A 17,181-nucleotide genomic window follows, 5' to 3' on the forward strand; every position below is an offset into this window, starting at 1 on the left:
TGAAAAAATTTATTACTAAAAAATAGATAACTTTTACATATATATATATATATAAGAGTAACTTTTAAGCATTTTACGTCAACTTTAACTTTGGTGTACAATATTTATCGTACACCCCATGTAAATAAGAATTTGTGAATTAAAAACACTTATGTTTTAAGTCATGTTTTAGATACTGTGAAAAATTAAATAGGGCAGTTTTTTTTTACGGACGGAGGGACTACCACCAAAAATGAAACATAAAAAGGATCTATTACTATATACTAAAAGAGACACCAGGAATGACACGTGTCATTTCCTGGTGCGATTTTTTCCCGCCAAAATGTTTTTTTATTTTTTTTACTTTAAAATAAATAAATTACATTACGTTTTTTTAGGAAACTAAGATAAAAAATATATTTTAATTACCATAGATGTGTACTGCATAATATATTATTGGAGGAAAGCTAAATCAATATTATTTTTTCCTTTATGATATAATTTTATTTATGTATTATTATAACTTTTTAATATGATAAGAAATATAAAAAATATTGATAAATGAACTTCTAGTGTTAGTCTACTATTAATAATATAATACATGGTAACTGGTAAGTAAGAATGTTAATTAAAATAATAATACATGGTAAGTAGACTAACATATAAGTTTATTTATCAACATTTTACTCAATTCAAAATATGTTGTATTTGACTAACTCGGTTATGCTCGGGTTTTTTCAAAAATTAGTCTTGAGTAATTCGGGTTTGGTTAACGTTGTTAGATCGTTATACATACAAGTAAACGACGATAGTTTTTAACTTTGTATAGTAATATGCAAATTTAGTTCATTTGAATATTTTTTACACAACTTTGAATTTATATTTTTTTTATATCATTTTTACTTTCATGTTTTTCTAATATCACAAGCCTTTTAGTTACTATTAAAATAATAAATTATTTTAGTAGTAGCCATGCATTGCACGGGCCCTAAGCTAGTTCGTGTACTAACAAAAATATGGAGTAAGTTGAAACCGGAAAGTCTGAAACTCATTTGTTAGTTGTTACCGAAGAGTATTTATGAAGGGGATTTAAGTTTGAGAAGTACTCCGTAGTACTCCGTACTCCGTTCTTAATATTGCGGTGTGCCTAAAATTTATGTGGAACCCCAGCCGCAATGACGCTATGGTCACGAGAATTTGAACGAACCCTTCCTTAAACAAGTTTAATAAATGGGCCATTGTACTCCAGCCCAAAGATTTCTTCGTACAGACAGGAGTAGGGCCTAAATGCCTAATGGTAATCCTTCTTGGTTAAGCTCAATTATGGTCCTCACTGTCTACCATTCTACATAAACAAAAAGGAAAATTGATGTATTAGCTATGTGTTCATGTACGAAGTACTCTGTACCTCTGAAATTATTGATGCAACTTAATTTTCAAACTTATAAGTTAATATTTTCACAACTCAAAAACAATATAGTTTCAACCCCAAATTTTTGGCTGCATAGCTATGCATGCAATTTTGCATGCATATGCGTTTCAAATGCTTTGTTTTGAAAGTTTCAGCCTTTCTATTGTATTTTTTTAATTTTCAGTGTTAAATTTTAAATTTTAAATTTTAAATTTTTAAAATTTTAAATTTCACTTTTTTAAAAAACTTTTTATCACGCTTGTTTTCCAAAAAAAAATCTCATTATTTGAGTAAGCTGCAAGCACACATAATAAACAAACAAATGGACATTTAAAGTAATTTAATGAACATGTCATTTATTTTCTATATGTTTCCTCTATTTTAGTTGTTGCTGCCTATTTTCTCTTTCTATATGCTTCTAATTTTTCCGCTTCTTTTCGGCTTCCACTTTTTTCGCTACACCGGTCTCTTCTCTTTCTATCGGCTTCCTTATTTGCAGATTTTTTTTCTTGTTGCTTCCGCCTTCCATTCTTGGAGCCTCTCTTAATACCACATCATCCATTTCTAAATCGTTTTTTTCTCTTTTGTTGGCGCATTCATACTAACTTTTTCCTTCCTGCAGAAAAATCATAATGTTGTTATAGTTGAACATTATTATGTATAAGTTGAATATATGACTTGAGAAACTGAACATCACACAAAACTGTTTTTATTTATGAACATATCATAGTTTTATAAGTTGAATTTAGTTGAACAGATTATTTATAAGTTGAACATGAGAATTGAGAAACTGAACATTACACAAAAGTGTTCTTATTTGTGAACATCATCCTTTATAAATTGAACATCATATTTTATAAGTTGAACATGAAGAATTATAAACTGAACATGACAATATTTAGACAGCGCCACTTTTTATCTTTTAGTAAAGAATAATAAACATTTGCTTATTACGGTTGTTGCTTGCCTTTAGTTGAACATGATTCTGTACATAATTATTTATAAGTTGAACATGAGACTTGAGAAACTAAACATCTCACAAAAGTATTAAACATATATTAGTTTTATAAGTTGAATTTAGTTGAACATAAGACTTGAAAAACTAAACATCACTCAAAAATCAAAAGTGTTCTTATTTGTGAACACCATCTTTTATAAACATCGTCTTTTATAAGTTGAACATGATGAGTTATAAACTGAACATTAATATTTAGAGAGTGCCAATTTTTAGTAAAGAATAATGAACACATGCTTATACAATCTGAACATGATCTTTTAGTAAAGAATTAATGATCATCTGTTTTTAATTAAAAATGAACTTGACATGATATCAAACATAGTATGAACATTAAATTTCTAAAACTGAACATTGAGTTTTAAAAATTGAACATAAACAAGAATAATAGGTGATTTTTTTAGAAACTAAAAAAAGTCACCTATTATTGATTTAAACACATTTACTCCAGAATCGAGTATTAAATATTTTAACAATAATTTAAATTTACAAACCCAGAAATCGAACATCACACAAAGGTATTGAACATATATTAGTTTTATAAGTTAAATTTAGTTGACATGATTTTGTATAAGTTGAACATAAGGCTTGAGAAACCGAACATCACAGAAAAGTATTGTACATATATTAGTTTAATAAGTTAAATTTAGTTGAACGTGATTTTGTAAAAGTTGAACATAAGACTTGAGAAACTGAATATCACACAAAAATATTGAACATATTATAGTTTTATAAGTTGAACATGATTCTTTATAGGTTGAACAAGAGAGTTGAAAGACTGAACATCACTCAAAATCAAGACTAACAAAGTAGCAAATTAATCATTTCTAAAGAAGAAAATATTTGTTCAACGATATTATCAGCGTAAATTAGATGAAGCTAATAATAATTACTATGATTAATGAAATTAATCCATATCACAACCAAAAGTTAAGCAATGCAACTTGAGTTAACATTTCACAATTACACAAACTACATAATTAGATAGATGTTTTTGGTGCAAAACATAGTTGATAGATAATCACATCATATATTGTTCAAAAAATAAAAATAATTAACATCACACAAAAGTGTTGAATTTAGTTGAACATGATTTTGTGTAAATTGAACATGATTCTTTATAAGTTGAACACGAGAGTTGAGAAACTAAACATCACACAAAATTATTGAACATATATTAATTTTACAATTTAAATGTATTTGAATATGATTTTGTGTAAAATTGAACATGATTCTTTATAAATTGAACACGAGAGTTGAAAAACTAAACATCGCACAAAAATCTTATTACTTGTGAACTATCATACATAACAACAATCCTAACCACAATACCACCAACAATAACAATATCAAAATTAACAAATGTAGTTAAATTTAGTTGAACATGATTTTGTGTAAAATTGAACATGATTCTTTATAATTTGAACACGAGAGTTGAAAAACTGAACATCACACAAAAATATTATTATTTGTGAATAAATATTCAGCAATAACTATCACAAGTACAACCACCAAAAATACAGAAATTAATCGACAAAAATAAAAGGAAATGAAAGAGAAATAGAAATTACATACCACACCAATCAATATAGCTTTCTTCAAAATATTATTGGCACCATGAGCACACCTCTCCCTCTTGCAACACTCACATAACTAAAGATGAAAGCCAAATCAGTCAACAAAATTTATTAATTTATTTATTTTAATACTTGAAATTTAAAATCAATCGAACAATAAATTAATGAATCTGATCAAAACAAACATGAAGCAGCCATACTAATAGAAAATGATGAAGCTAGAAAAAAGGTGAGATTAATGTGCATAAAAACGCATAAATTGTGGGAAAGAAAAAGGAGGAGATGGTTAAAACTTAAAACTATTAGTTACCTTCAATGGCAATGCGAGAATGAGAAAAAGTCTTGGATCTACGGTTTGAAGCCCTGCCTCTCTGCCGAAAGACGGTGCAATCATCAGCAATCTCCGCTCGATTTGGACAACAGATCGTCGTAGGTAGGAAGCCTCTCAAGCGTCGCGACGAAGAATACTAATAGATTGGCGAAGAAGTATAGTATTTTTCGACAGCATATCGTCGGCAACGGTGGAAGAAAATCGGAATAGGTGTTAGCGGCGGAAGGAAAGAGTGAGCACATCATATCGACGACGGCGCATCAATGGAGGAAAGAGAGTGAGAGGTTTTGATGAGAGAGAAAATGGTGAGAGAAAATGGGCGGAGGTTAGAGGAGAGAGAAAATGGGTATGTGATATAGGCGCGTGATTTCTTATTAATGAAACACAGTCGTTTCATTGCATATGCATATATAGATGGGTGCATACCTATCTATATATTAATAATTATAGTTTCAACACATTTATCTTCATAGCCCAAATAACACATTTCTCTTTCATAACCCAAATCATAGAACTTGCATCCTTTCGGTTAAATGGGATCCATGCTTTTATTTTATGGATTGAGATGGATAGATGTCGTTAACAATACATATATCTTGAGTAATGCACATTCATTAATAAAATCAGATTCGACTTAAAACTCTACAAAATCTAACACTTAGTTGTCGCTCGGTCACATAAACAAACTGAGAAAGTCTAAATTTTAGTTGAAAACTAGTACAGTACCCGTGCGATGCACCAATCCCACTTGTATGGACCAGGGTATTTTTGTAAATTAACGTGAACCGGGTAATCGACGTCTTATATTGTAGAAACTATAGGTTCTGTAAAGTAACTATATCTTCAGAATAGTAACTATGAAAAAATAATAATAATAATAATATAGTCATTTCGATAAGAATAATTATTCTATCTAAAGAGTAATTATATCATATAGAAATGTAATTTTAACTGAAAAACAATTACTATAAAAATAAGAATAATTATATATTCATTCTTGCAGACAAAAATAGTATATTATAGAAACTATAGGTTCTGTAAAGTAATTATATCTTCAGAATAGTAACTATGAAAAAAAAAATAATAATATAGTCATTTCGATAAAATAATTATTCTATCCAAAGAGTAACTATATCATATAGAAAAGTAACTTTAGCTGTAGAACAATAACTATATTATAAAATAAACAATATGATATATAGATGCTTTAGAGGTCATATAGTAACTTTTTCTATTATATAGTTACTATTGTATATCACATAATTACTGAAATAAAAAAGAGTAACTATATCAAAAGTAACAGTAATTACAACTCCTGAACAGTAATAAAGAAAACATTAACTACTTGGTTAGTTGTTTTAGTTAAGACATTCTAATTATTTGCATCTATTAAATAAACTAGGTTAAACTCAAATATTTTTTGAACTAAAAAATACTAATCGACACGTCCATGTCTCTTTTTTCCACCAGCACGTCCTCTCCTTCCTCTACCACGTCCTTGGTTTCCATTGTTGTCAGGATTTTCTTCTTCTCTTGCTTTTGTTTTCCTTGCAAAATTTATTCTTTGCACGACTTCAATTCTGGGTGCATCATCTTTGTATTTCTGAATCAATAATATTTAAACTAAGTTAATGATTTAACATTTAAATATGAAAATTTGACATAGTAACTATGTAAAACATATAGTTTCTATTATGCATCATATAGTAACTCTTAGAATTAACGATGGTAAGATACTCGTAGAATTGCATATATAGGTATTGTTATAGTCATATAGTTAGACCCTGTTCATTTTGGCTTAATTTCAGCTTCAGAACTTATTTGGCAGTTCAGTTCAGTTCAGTTCAGTTCAGTTCAGTTCAGGAGCATTTAGTTCAGTTCAGTTCAGTTCAGTTCAGGAGCATTCAGTTCAGTTCAGTTCAGTTCAGTTCAGGAGCATTAAGTTCAGTTCAGTTTAATTCAGTTTAATTCAATTCAATTCAATTCAATTTAATTTATTATTTATATTATTATATTATTATATTACTTATTATTTATACTTATATTATTATATTACTATTATTATTATTATTTATAACTAAATATTTATTAATAATTAATATAGTTTATTATTATTTTATTAATTAGTATTATTTATTTTTTATTTTTATTATTTATTATTAATTATTAATTATTATTATTTATTATTTATTATTTATTATTAGTTATTAATTATTAATTATTTATTATTTGTTATTAATTATTTATTATTTATTATTTGTTATTTATTATTTATTATTTATTATTTATTATTTATTATTTATTATTATTTATTATTATTATTATTAGTTATTAATTATTAATTATTAATTATTAATTATTAATTATTAATTATTAATTATTAATTATTAATTATTTATTATTTATTATTTATTAATTTTAATTATTATTTACTCCCTCCGTTTCTTTTTGTTGTATCCGTTTCCATTTTAAGCGTTTCATATTGTTGTATCCATTTAGAATCTATTCTATTTTTGGACATACATTTTATCCTAAAATACCCTTACATTTCTATCTAATTACCAAAATACCTAAAGATTCTACCCATATTCTCACCTAATTTTCCCCACCCATAATATTTAATTCTTTTTCCTACCCCATACACCCACTCTCTCACCTCCTTTATCACCCATCATTATCACTCCTCTCTCTTACCTTATTTCTTTATTATTTTCTCACTCATTTATTTATTATAATCTCTTACACCCAATCATTTCTCTTACACCCAATCATTACACTTATACCCATACAAATCAATATTCCATTTTTCTTAAAAACCACACCAGATTCCAAATGGATACATCAAAAAAAAATGGAGAGAGTATTATTTATTATTTATTATTTATTATTTATTATTTATTATTTATTATTTATTATTTATTATTTATTATTTATTATTTATTATTTATTATTTATTATTTATTATTTATTATTTATTATTTATTATTATATTTATTATTTATTATTTATTATTATTTATTATTTATTATTTATTATTTATTATTTATTATTTATTATTTATTATTTATTATTTATTATTTATTATTTATTATTATTTATTTATTATTTATTATTTATTATTTATTATTTATTATTTATTATTTATTATTTATTATTTATTATTTATTATTTATTATTTATTATTTATTATTTATTATTTATTATTTATTATTTATTATTTATTATTTATTATTATTATTTATTATTTATTATTTATTATTATATTTATTATTATTATTATTATTATTTAGTATTTATTATTTATTATTTATTATTTATTATTTATTATTTATTATTTATTATTTATTATTTATTATTTATATTTATTATTTATTATTTATATTTATTATTTATTATTTATTATTTATTATTTATTATTTATTATTATATTTATTATTTATTATTTATTATTTATATTATTATTTATTATTATTATTTATTATTTATTATTATTATTATTTATTATTTATTATTTATTATTTATTATTATTATTATTATTATTATTTATTATTTATTATTTATTATTTATTATTTATTATTTATTATTTATTATTTATTATTTATTATTTATTATTTATTATTTATTATTTATTATTTATTATTATTTATTATTTATTATTTATTATTTATTATTTATTATTTATTATTTATTATTTATTATTTATTATTTATTATTTATTATATTTATTATTATTATTTTATTTATTTTATTATTTATATTTATTATTATTATTATTATTTATATTTATTATTTATTATTATTATTTATTATTATTATTATTATTTATTATTTATATTATTATTTATTATTTATTATTTATTATTTATTATTTATTATATTATTTATTATTATATTTATTATTTATTATTTATTATTTATATTTATTATTTATTATTTATTATTATGTATTATTTATTATTTATTATTTTTTATTTATTATTTATTATTTATTATTTATTATTATTATTATTATTTATTTATATTTATTATTTATTATTTATTATTTATTATTTATTATTTATTATTTATTTATTTCGGTAATATATTTTGTTAAGTTAAGTTCAGTTAAGTTCAGTTCAGTTCAGTTCAGTTCAGTTCAGTTCAGTTCAGTTCAGGAGCATTCAGTTCAATTCAGTTCAGTTCAGTTCAGGAGCATTCAGTTCAGTTCAGTTCAGTTCAGTTCAATTCAGTTCAGTTCAGTGCAGTTCAGTTCAATTCAGTTCAGTTCAGTTCAGTTCAGTTCAGTTCAGTTCAGCTCTAAAGAACAGGGCCTTACTATCATAATAATATAGTCACTTTTATTACTAATAACATAGAGTGCAAAGAAAGAACATAATGATAACATAGTAACTATTAAAAATATATAGTTACTATTATACATGATATAATATCTCTTAATATTAATGATAGTCATATACGAGCAGGGTTGCAGATATAGTTATTGTTATGATCATATAGTTATTGTGATCATAACATAGTAACTCTTATTACTAATAACATAGAGGACAACAAAGAGGCCGAACATAAAAATAACATTATAATTTACATAAAAAACTATACCTAACATATAGTTACTATAATACAAGATATAGTACGTATAAATATTATTGATGGTCATTTAAGTCACAAAGTTGCAGACATAGTTGGTGTGATAATAATATAGTAACTCGGTCCATAATATATTAACTACATCACTAAAAATATTGAATAAACATAAAAAATATGCACATAACATAATAAACTAACATAGTACCTATTTCAAACATATAGTAGCTATATAAAACATACAATAACTATTGAAGAAAATAAACATATGGTAACAAATCATGATAAAATAAACATACTCCTATTTCAAACATATAGTAACTATATAAATAATATAATAACTATTGAAGAAAATAAACATATGGTAACAAATCATGATAAAATAAACATAGTACCTATTTCAAATATATAGTAACAATATAAACCATATAGTAACTATATAAAACATATAATATAGTAACTATTGTACACATATAGTAACTATTGTACACATATAGTAACCATTATAATCATATAGTCACTATCTAAGAAGCGGACAAAAACATACTCTAAAATAACATAGTACATAATGTAATCGTATAGTAACTATTATTTATCAAAAAGTCACTATAAACTGTTCATAACATAATAACTATCTTAAACACATAGTTACTGTTTTTAACTTATAATAAATTTCTAAAAAATATAATAACTATTTTAAACACACAGTTACTGTTTTAAAGTTATAGTAACCTTTTTAAAAATATAGTTACTTTAAAAACTACTACTACTAACATAAACACAACGAACATTTCAATGACTATTAAAAACACTATTTCGCAAAATAAATTAAAGGTAACTATATCATTTATATACTAACTATGTGAAACACTAACCCTAATTTCAACAAAACAACAAACATTTCAAATCACTGAACAAAATAATAACTATTGTACACATATAGTAACCATTAAAATAAAATAGTAACTATTGTACACATATAATAACAATTAAAATTACATAGTACCTGTTTAAACCATATAGTTATTGTATTACTCATATAGTTACTATTTGAAATCGTGAAGTCACTGATCGAATTCGCGAAGTGAAAACGATATTTCGGTAAAACACAAAAATTAATTTCTCCAAAACAACAAATATTTTCAATTGAATAAAAATAGACTTAAAATTCTTTAAAAAACAACAAACCGAGATGTGATCTCTAAAAATTCTTGCGAAGATTTGTAGACGAGCGCAAGTTCTTCGATTTGGTTTCGGCAACGACAAACCTCCTTCTTGATCTACTACTTCCTCCAATTTTTCCTCATCTAATAGATCCAATTATAAGAATTATAAGATAATTACGAAGAAAATCGAACAAAACCTACAAATTTGGGCTAAATTTTAAAAAGCATAGAGAGAAAATGAAGAGAGAGAAATGAAAGAGAAATGAACAGAAAAAGTTTAAAACGCATATAAAGTGGGCTAAACACAAATCGCATTGAAACTCTACAAAACACATAGTAACTATTTAAAACACATAGTTATTGTAATACGCATATAGTTACTATTTAAAATCACAAAATAACTGTCACGTGACAGTTACACATGTTGCCCATACAAATTACTCCGTTTCCCTGGTCCACTCTAAGTTAGTGTGGGCCAGGTTTATATTAGTGTAAAACGTGATGCACGGTTTATAATCTAAATATAAATTTACATGAAACATTATAAATAATTATCATTAATAGAGCTTATAAATATTCTTAAAATTAAAGGTAATAATGGATATAAATAAATTTGTTATTGCTCATTTGGTGTTTTATTTGTTAAAACAATTAAAACAAGTAAGGTATATAAATAAAACTATTTTCATTCTCATTCACCACTCGTGTCAAGCATAAAGTTAACTCATCCACCACACTTAATACTCGCATAATCGCCACATCAACCTCATTACCTGATCACTTAAGACCTACCTATACCATTATTTTATTTAGTTAGAGATGACTTTAAGGCGGACAGGGCATGCACACCCGTACCTGTCTGATATCCCCACCCCCTCCATCCACGATAGAAATGATACCTACCACTCCCAATTCCCGTCCTTTGAGGTACAAAATAAAATTCATCCCCTCTTCACCACCCCCTCCCGTGTATCAACACCAGCCTCAAACCTTCAAAAAAATGTAAGAGATTTTTGAATTTTAAAACTATTATAGACAATTCATTTGTCTGGTTAGAGTAATTGAATAAAATAAACAAAACACAATAATATGTAAGTAAATAGTAAATTTATTTTATATATTCATAATCAATTGGATGAAAAATTAGCGACGCGGACAAATCCAATCTAAAATCCATCATCGCCCTGTCACCCGCGACGAATAAATTTTTTAAACCCATCACCAACCAAACTTTCCTCCATTCCAGCCTTGGTGTCTGGAACTCAAACTCATTAGCTAATTCAAATTTTCTTCCATTCCATTGGCTAATTCAATGAGCAATCTCTAACTCATTACCCCACATGAATCGTGTCTGGAAGTTGAGCTTCTAGAAGCACAAAAGCGCATTTACAAGGTTAAGATGGACTATACCACACCAATTCGGTCTCATGTGAATATGATGATTGGATTGTTCTTCAAAATTGAGAGACTTGGTGGTTCCGTCAAAAAGCCAATAGCTATAGCCTTGTGCTAAACTCTCTTCATAGGGATTATGAGGGGTTTAAGATGCACTATCTCTTTAGACAGAAAGAGAACACATTCAGTGAACTTATGGAAATGCTTGAGAAATTCGAGAGGATCCTAAAGTTCAAAAATGACCCATTGAATGTGAGGTGCAAAAAATTCATGAAAGTGAGCAAGGGGAAGAAAATCAACGGTGCACTTCATCCACTCCTGGAGGGCAAGAGGCGCCTTCTAAGATCAAGAAGAAAAATACTTCTCCTTCTACACCGCAATGCTTCTATTGTAATGAAATTGGTCATTACAAGAGAATTGCCCTAAGATAAAGGAAGATGGGAAGGACGGAAACGTTGCTTCTCCTTCAGGTATGTATGTTATACATTGTAATCTTGAAAATTCTACTTTTTGGGTATTAGATACTGGTTGTGGCTCACACTTATGTTCCAATTTGCAGGGACTAAGGAGAAGTAGAAAGCTTGATAAAGGCGAGATGGATCTACGCGTGGGAAATGGAGCACGGATTGCTGCATTAGCCGTAGGATCTTATTTTATATCTTTGCCTAGTATTTTATTTTGGAACTAGAAAACTGTTACTATGTTCCTAGTATCACCAGAAACATCACTTTCATTTCAAGTTTGGGTTCTAAAGGTTTTAGTTTTCAATTTAAAGACAATAGTTGTTATTTTTCTTTAAATGGAATGTTTTATGGTTCAGCACAACAAGAAAATGGTCTATATGTGCTAGATACAAGCAAACAAATCTATAACATAAATACCAAAAAGGCTGAAACTGGTGATTCCGATCTCACATATATGTGGCATTTTTTATTAGGCCATATAAACACAAAACGCATGGAAAGACTTCAAAGGAAGGGCATTCTAGAATCATTCAACTTAGAGAAGATTGATCAATGCGAATCTTGTTTACTTGGCAAAATGACAAAGCGACCTTTCTCAAAAGTAGGAGAAAGAGAAAGCGAACTACTAGGGCTAAACATACGGACGTATGTAAGTCTATGAGTACGAAATCTAGAGGTGATTTCATCTATTTCCTAATGTTTACGGACGATTTCGGTAATTATGGCTATATTTGCTTAATGAAATACAAGTCTGAATCGTTTGAGAAATTCCGAGAATTTCAAAATAAAGTATAGAATCAACATGGCAAGAAAATTAAATCTCTAAGATCATATCGAGGAGGTGAATATCTTAGCCACGAGTTTGATGACCATCTAAAGAGTGCGGTATTCTTTCTGAATTGACTGCTCTAGGGACACCTCAATGGAATGGAGTATCGGAATAGAGAAACAGGACCTTACTTGATATGATCAGGTCAATGATGGGTCAAGTCGAACTTCCTTTACAATTTTGGGGACATGCGTTGCAAACAGCAGTACTCACACTGAATCGTCCTCCGTCAAAAGCGGTTGAAAAGACTCCATATGAATTATGGACTGGGAAACTTCCAAAGTTGTCTTTTCTAAAGATTTGAGGTTGTGAAGCATATGTCAAGCGATTAATTTCGGACAAGCTTGCACCAAAATCTGACAAATTTTTCTTCATTGGGTATCCAATAGAAACTAAGGGGTATTCATTCTACAACAAGTTAGAGAACAATTGAACAAAGTATTCGTTGCTCGTGACTGTGTCTTTTTGGAAAGAAATCACATTTCCAAATTGACAAGTGGGAGAATAATAGACCTCGAAGAGATTCGAGACGAACAACGAACTAAGAACTCTTTAGAAGCAGTTCAAGTTGAAGAACCTCCAAGGCCTTCAGAAGAGCTACTGGGAGTAGTTCCTCAAGACGTTGTTGCCCCTCGTAGGTCACATAGAGCTAAGGTCCAGCCGGATAGATGGACATGTGTCCTCTTGACTGAAAACTTAGAAGTTCTCATATTAGATAGTGATGAACCTATGTCCTACAAGCAAGCTATGACGAGCCCAACAAGCTCCACAAAATATTTAGAGGCCATGAAATATGAGATAGACTCTATGTCTGAAAATCAAGTCTGGGATCTTGTTGATTTGCCGGATGGGTTTACACCTATCGGAAGCACATGGGTCTTCAAATTAAAGAAAGACAGAGATGGAATTGTATACATATACAAGGTTAGATTGGTATAAAAAGGTTACATGCAAGTTCACGGCATTGACTACGATGAAACCTTTTCTCCAGTCGCTATGCTTAAGTCTATTCGGATAATCCTTGCGATTGCTACATTTCATGACTATGAAATATGGCAAATAGATGTCAACAATGCCTTCTTGAATTGTGTTCTTGAAGAGACTGTGTTTATGACACAGCCGGAGGGTTTTGTCAATCCAGAGAATCAAGGAAAGGTATGCAAGCTTAAGAAATCCATTTATGGATTGAAGCAAGCATCAAGGAGTTGGAACATACAATTTGATGAAGCAGTCAATGAATTTGGCTTCATCAAGAATCAGGACGAATCTTGTGTATATAAGAAAGTTAGTGGGAGTAAAATTGCATTCCTAGTCTTGTATGTAGACGACATTCTGCTTATTGGAAATGACATTCCTATGCTGGAGCCTAAAAAGACTTGGCTTGGAAAGTGTTTCTCAATGAAAGACTTAGGAGAGGCACAATACATATTGGGCATCAAGATCGATAGGGATAGATCTAAGAAGATGATTGAACTAAGCCAAATCACTTATATTGACAAAGAGCTAGCTAGGTTCAGTATGATGGAAGCCAAGAGAGGCCATCTACCCATGTCACATGACATATATCTATGCAAGACTCAGTGTTCCATGACATCTGATGAGCATAGAAAGATGAGGGGAATTCCATATGCTTCGGCTATTGGATCTATCATGTATGTTATGATTTTTACAAGGCCGAATGTTTCATGCGCACTCAGTGCAACGAGAAGGTACAAGTCAGACCCAGGTGAGGCGCATTGGACTGCTGCCAAGAATATCCTAAAGTACCTGAAAAGGACAAAGGATCAATTTCTGGTCTATGGTGGTACAAATGAGTTGATTTTTAAAGGCTATACGGACGCATGATTTCAAACCGACATAGACAATTTTAGATCATAATCTGGTTTTGTATTCTGCCTTAATGGCGGAGCAGTAAGCTGAAAAAGTGCTAAACAAAGTACTATTGCGGATACTACAATTGAAGCCGAGTACATTGATGCCTCAGAAGCAACAAAGGAAGCTGTTTAGATTCCAAAGTTCATCGAAGAACTTGGTGTTGTCCCCTCCTTAAAAGAACCAATGGCTTTGTATTGCGACATAAGTGGAGCCATTGCCCAAGCAAAGGAGCCTAGGAGCCACCAAAAGTCCAAGCATGTACTATAGCAATTTCACATACTTCGAGAAGTCGTTGTACGGAAAGAAATCGAGATTTGCAAGGTTGGAACTGACTACAACGTCGCGGATCCATTGACTAAACCGTTTCCACAAGTGAAACACAACGCACATGTAGCAACCATGGGAATCAAGCATGTTGGAGAATGGCTTTGATTTTCTAAGTTTTGTTTTAGAACATCTGTTAGATCTGTGTTTAAAACAATTGGTTTAACCATTTCACACTTCGCCAAAATATGCTTTTAATAGCGCTTTTTTTAAAGAACTATAGCGCTTATAAATCGCTGTTAATTATGGGCGCTATTAAAAGAATTATAGCGCTTTTAATAAGCGCTATTAATGCTACCCGATGTAGCAGCACCCAATATATAAGCGCTGTAGATGCTCAATGTAAGGAACTCTAAACTACTGATTTGTTTTAATATTAGAATATTGCTTACCGTTGTTTTACGTGGGACTATTTACTTACTTTTTTTATTTAATAAATTAATCAATCAACAGAACCTGCAATTTAAAATTAAGAAAAATAGATATTCTAGTGCAATATTCTAAAATCCATTAACAAAAATATATGACAAAAGTCATTTCATTCTCAATTATATCAAATAAACACTTCATAAAGTTAACCATGTATAATACACATTCTTGTACACCAGGGAAAAAATTACACAAAAAACACAAAATAAGAACATGAGCCGCCCACTGAGCTCTCACTTCATTGATCACTGAGTTCTCACGTTGTTGATTTGATCTTGATCACAAGACCATTATTTTGAAATATTCATCTTCATGAATGCTTGTGAACGATGATCTCCTTTATTGAATCCAATATCATTATCCATAATCAATGCCATTTTTATGTATACGCCTTTCAAAGTCAAAATAGTTTACTACCTGCAGATCAGTTGAGCAACTCCCACCTTCTTTCCCTTGACAAAAATTGATCCACATAAGGTGAATAATTTTTCAAGTAATTATGACAATCTAGGGTTGGTTGTTTGGTCCCTTGGTTTAGCTTGTTCATTTGCCTTCTTTGTACACTATACAGCCTATGCAGCTCCTTAACCTGCAAGAGTATTATTATCTAAAGCGCCGAAACTAAACTTCTGAGGGAAAAATGAAATAATATATGAATGCTCAACTTCTCAAAATACAACAGATTTCAAGTACCAGAATCGGAGCCAAACAGTACGAGGAATGAGACGATACCATTACTTTTCCTACCTCTCAACTCGTCTCTCCATCTCTTGCTTTCTTTGTACTTCAAACTTCCCAGCCACAAGCTCTTCGTTTCTCATCAATGTTGATCTGACGTTCATGTTTGCTGCTAAATTCCTGAAAAATTCTAAACTGATCAATTCATGTGCTACAGGAGGGAGAAAGAATCAATAAGAGTGACAGTGAGGATGCATAGCATGAGAAACAAAAATATACGAGTACAAATGTATTCCCATTCCATGTTTGCAGTTATAAGTGGAAAATCCATATGCACTGAGCAGAAAAATGAATAAAAGTACGGAGTATCAAACTATGTCACATCTAATCAACACACACCTTTGTGGAGGAGGAAGCATTGGGGGCATCATGAATCCTTGTGGCCCATAAAACTCTGGAGGAATAAAATTGCCGAAAGTCATATCCATACCATTACCATACTCCATGTTATATGGCATGTTACCACCAAAAGGACCCATAAATCCATTAAAACAGCAGGTTGCATGCTTGTCTGGCAAGGGTTAAATGCGTATCCGTTCATACTAGGATGCATCCATTGCATGCCTAAAGCTGTGCAAGTACCATTTACAGGCAAAGACTCCTTCCTCTTTTTCTTTTTCTTATCTGAAGACAGAAAAGAAGAAATTGATTAGGATAGCAGTCAACACCTAACAAACAGGTAAAACTTATGTGCAACTAAACAATAAAAGGATAAAAATTGCATTTGCTCTACTTTGACACAGCAGATTGAGTAGGTGATGGAGTCCGAGGTTGAGGACAGTGTGCAGATTGCATATCTGAATACACAAGATATTCAAAATCTTTAAAAAATGGAAGGAAAAAAAACAATGTTGACCTGAAAAGTGAAAACCAGAATTATTTCACTACCTTGAAAACTTAGGCTCCCTGGATTATCCATACTGCTGTTACCAGGAGACTCTAAGATGTGGTTAATCGTTGACCGGAGTGTCTTATTTGGCACAAGATCATCTGCAAGTACATCTCTTATCCCACAGACACATATTGATTTTGAAATGATATAATCTCTGATACCTGGCAACG

The sequence above is a fragment of the Spinacia oleracea genome, chromosome 5 (assembly GCF_020520425.1).
Source record: "Spinacia oleracea cultivar Varoflay chromosome 5, BTI_SOV_V1, whole genome shotgun sequence".
Classification (NCBI taxonomy): Eukaryota; Viridiplantae; Streptophyta; class Magnoliopsida; order Caryophyllales; family Amaranthaceae; genus Spinacia; species Spinacia oleracea.